This window comes from Solanum dulcamara, chromosome 7, assembly GCF_947179165.1.
Source record: "Solanum dulcamara chromosome 7, daSolDulc1.2, whole genome shotgun sequence".
In the NCBI taxonomy this organism is placed as follows: Eukaryota; Viridiplantae; Streptophyta; class Magnoliopsida; order Solanales; family Solanaceae; genus Solanum; species Solanum dulcamara.
In genome coordinates this window covers 68,705,978-68,710,404 of record NC_077243.1, presented here as the reverse complement: position 1 = coordinate 68,710,404, position 4,427 = coordinate 68,705,978, and the positions used below count along the sequence as shown (strand labels likewise).

Below are 4,427 nucleotides of genomic sequence, written 5' to 3'. Positions count from 1 at the left end.
TGAATTTTGGATCGACCGATGATGCCTACCAGTATGTGTTGTTTGTATTGATACTATTCTTGTTATACCATTTGCTATTGCTTGGTTGCAGAATCAACAATGTTTCTTAGGTGAAGACGACAATGATCTCCGATATATCCTACTCCATTTTTCTTTATGGTGGGAGATGTGTCTTATTTATTTTAATCTCTTATTCTTTTAGAAGCTCTTGTATCTATGTAGACTAGTTCCTTGGGGGTATAAGTATGTTTTTTTTAAAATACCTTTGGAGGTTTAATTCAATTTACGATGATTTATATCCATTGAAGGTGTTAGCTTACAATCTGTTTAATTTTTCACGTGTTATAGTTGGTTGGGGAGTTGAGGGTTCTCCTATCTAGGTGATAGATTAGGTGTTCGCACAGTCCGGTGGGTCGGGTCATGACACCATGAAAGTAAATTAAGAAAATCCTAAATCAATGGAGTTTTACCTTAACTTTTGAAAATTAAAAAATAAATCAAAATAGAAATCTATCACATATACATAATTTTGAATAACGATTAAATAGATACAAACCTCAAATTGGTGTGTTGTTGTCCAGATTTCAAGTTTAAAGGTTTAATGGTGAAAATCGTGATGGAAAGAAGGAAGAAAGCAAGAGAATGGTGGTGGAGAAAGTGGGGTGGGAGGTTGATGAGATATATATATAGAGATCGAGATTTGATTGGCATTAAAGCATTAATTAGGGATGGTTTTGTCACACACCGGGAGGGTACCCTAAGCATGGCCGGCAATCAGAAGCTATTGCTGGCTCCCAAGTGAACCACTTGGCCTGATCACGAATTCACTCATTCAGTGGAAAACTTAGTTTAAGAGAAAAATAAATTTTAGTGAGCTAACTCAATCAACAATCTCAATTATTCTAATCAGAAGCATAGTTCGAAAGAAAATTAATCAAGAGTTAAAGATATCAAAACAAATACATCATGATCTAGTCTATGAAGCCTCTATTTTTAATATCTAGATGGTACCAATGGCAGGTTCATAAGCAAGGGAAAGAATGAATATTATCCCTTCGAAATCAAGGTGATCTCACCACTATCAGCAAAGAACTAGATCTTCAATGAAACACCTGTTGATGATCTCTAATACTTGTTCTTGCATCATGAAATGATATAGGCCCAAATGGATGTTAGTATGTGAAATATATGAGTATGTAATATGGCAGAATAAAATAACAATACATCAAAGGTATTCAAGATAGAATGAAACTCACCCAACTCGATATGATATGCAAGTATAAAATATAACAATGCTTTAAGAAGGACTCAGTAATATACAACTTGTTCAAAACATGTCATATACTTTCATGCACAATCTGGGAGTCTCTCTTAACCGACAACAATCCCACCACCTATAAGTAGGTGATGTAAAAAGAAATGACATCGTTGCCACATCCGTCCAATACTTGCCAAGGTAAAGGGCGAATCTATCAATTTGGATCCACCATTCAATCAAGTCCTATCTTTTCAGGACAATGAAATAGAGAAACATCTGACTTTAACGGTTCAATCCTCTCCTACACTGGCTAAGTAGTTATTGAGGTTTACTCTCACTCAATTCGGTGCTCGATACTACTCCTAAAACTCAATATGCTTATGCAACTTAAACCAATCAGTTCAATCAAAATTTTCGACTAGTCTCATTGGACTCTCATCAAAACTCAATCTCGCCTCAATTATGATGCTCTTTCAAATCAATTCAATCCAATCCACTCATTTAGATTAAATACTCAACTCTTTTAAATCTCTTTAAAATATGCAATCTCGACTCAAAATAATGATTAAAAGATTTCTCAAATTCATGCTCAAAATAATAATTAAGAGACTTTTCAAACTCAACTCATGCTCAAACTCTTTCTCAATCAAAGATGAAAATATTCACTCTTTAAACTAAAAATAATGCATCAACTAATTAATGCAAAAGCGTTCACAAATCATTCTTTAAAAATCAATCAATGCATAACATCAAATATGATCTTCAATTAGGGTTCATGTGAATCAAGATATGAACATGCATTCAAATCAAATACTCAACCCACGAACATCATCACTACATATTTAAGTAAGTACAAGGAACTCAAAAAGACCATAGTTACTCAAGAATTCAATTAAAAGAACTCGAAAACTTCAACTTAATTCAACTCGAATCAATAAAGATGAAGAGGCACGTGGACGAACTCATTCCAACGTTGTATTAGCCTTACATACCTTAAAAGCTCCACAAATCTTGATGAAAAATTTAACTTGAAGAAGAACAATTAAGATAACCTTTCTTGAAATTCTTAGATTTATTTTCATGGAAACCCTATGGTTAGGATTTAAGATTTCTCTTAGAGATTCATGTATATATAAAGAAATTTGGGTTGAAAAGCTTGAAATCTATAAAGAAGAACTTACCTTGATGAAGAACCTTGAAAGAAAACCCTAACTTGATATTTTTCTTGAAAATTCTCGAGCGTAAAAGTTTAGGAGTGAATGAGATGGTTTTTAATGAGGAAAAAATAATTTCTACACATTTAGGGACATTAAAATAACTTCCAAAATGGTTATAGGACAAAAATACCCTTAAAAAAATAAAAGGGGCGTAGTTTGGCTTAGGCAGTGGAGTCCGCGTCCTCTCCGCATCGCAGAGCCATGGCAGACTTCTGCCAGGATGGAGCATCTCCAATAAAACTATCATAACTTTTTACTCCAAACTCCAAATGAGACAAACTTGGTGGATTTGGAAAAAGGATACGTAGATCTTTAATTTGATAGGTCATAGACCACCTAACTCTTAATATTTCAGAGAGATATGGTCATATAAAGTTAACTCTTATAAGATCTTATATGAAAACTTAATCGGTAAAGGATTTCTCAACTCGACTTAGTACTAGAGGTTCCTTATGACCATAATTCACCTCTAATACACTTTAAATACTTAAGAATTGATACTAACTCATATATACAATTAGAAGTCATTCAGTTCGGATCTATACGCATATGAAGAATGGTTCGAGTCTTGGCGAATATATTTGGGGTGTTACAGGTTTAATTGTGCTAATAACTAATTTAGCCTATTTGTTAAGAAATATGTGTACCTGAATGTATCTTCCTCAATATATGGTATAAAATTCTTAACTAGTGATAGTATATGTAATTGTTTGGTATAAAATCTTCTCCAAGACTGCCAAAAAAATATTTAGGTACACATATTCTTTTAAGTACAAAGTAAAAACACCCACCACCACCACCCAACCAATAATTTGGGCGCTAATTACATCTAATCTCAAAAGTTTTCCAAATTACAATAATTTTGAATTTTTCAAAACTCGTAGATACATTGCTCCTTCGCTTGATACACATAGCAAACGATACATAAGTTGAATGTATCAGATACCAAAACATAATGAAACTTGTCATAGTTATGTATTAGATACATAACTATAAATCAGATACATTACAACAACAACAACAACAATACATCCAGTAAAATTCCACACGTGGGATCTGGGGAGGGTAGAGTATACGCAGGTCTTACCATTACCTCATGGAGATAAAGGGACTGTTTCTGAAAAACTCTCAGAAATTTTTGTAATTAATTTAAATACTATGAAATTTTAGAGATTATGTTATTAAGTCCTGTAATTACATAATTTCCCCTTCTTATAAATCACATGGATACTTGTACTGTTCAGATAATTGGGCTAGACAAACCCAAGGACCGAGTTCAGCTACTAAATCCCAGCCCATATGATTGATGATAGAAAGCCCAAAAGCCGAAACCCTAAAGTAACCCACGCCTATAAGTACAAACTGGTTCATCAGGTTGTTGCATCTCTCTCCCTTTTTTAAACCCTATTTTTACAGGGCAATCGATTTTCTCTTCTATACCATTATAGACCAATCATTTTTCTTCAATTTTTAATTATTTTTTTACTTTTTTTCTTCTTCTGTTAGATCATCATTGCGTATTGGTGTTTTTTTCTCTTTTCCTCTGTGATGAACAAACTAAGATGACGAGTCTGAAATCCATTCTTTTAAATCGTGAGGACAATTCGAGGCATTTGTCTGAGAGGAATTTCTTCCCCCATTTTCTTATTAAATAATTTTCTTATTTTTGTTTTTTTTTTCATTTTTATTTAATATTCATATTAGATCTGATCGATCAAGATTTGTTTCACCATGGATTTTTTCATACTTTTGAATTTCAAAATTGAGACGTCTGGTTAAGGAAGTAGCGACTTCATCTATTGTACTAAATCCTTGATATCAACATTTCTATTTGTTGAATGCTTCCTGGCTTTTTTAGTTTTATGTGTCTTGTTTTTCCAAAATTCTTTTCGATTTTCTTCTTCAAATGGCCTATTTTTTGTTTTCGAGTAATGTGGCAATGATGAGAAACT

At 33.0% G+C, this 4,427-nt stretch overlaps 1 non-coding gene across 1 annotated transcript; it reads left to right on the top strand.

Moving 5' to 3' along the window:
- Positions 1–4,015: 4,015 nt before the first annotated feature.
- On the top strand, positions 4,016–4,101 carry LOC129898109 (small nucleolar RNA SNOR75). The gene has a single exon (XR_008769025.1). It is a non-coding gene; the product is annotated as a small nucleolar RNA SNOR75 (small nucleolar RNA).
- Positions 4,102–4,427: the final 326 nt, after the last annotated feature.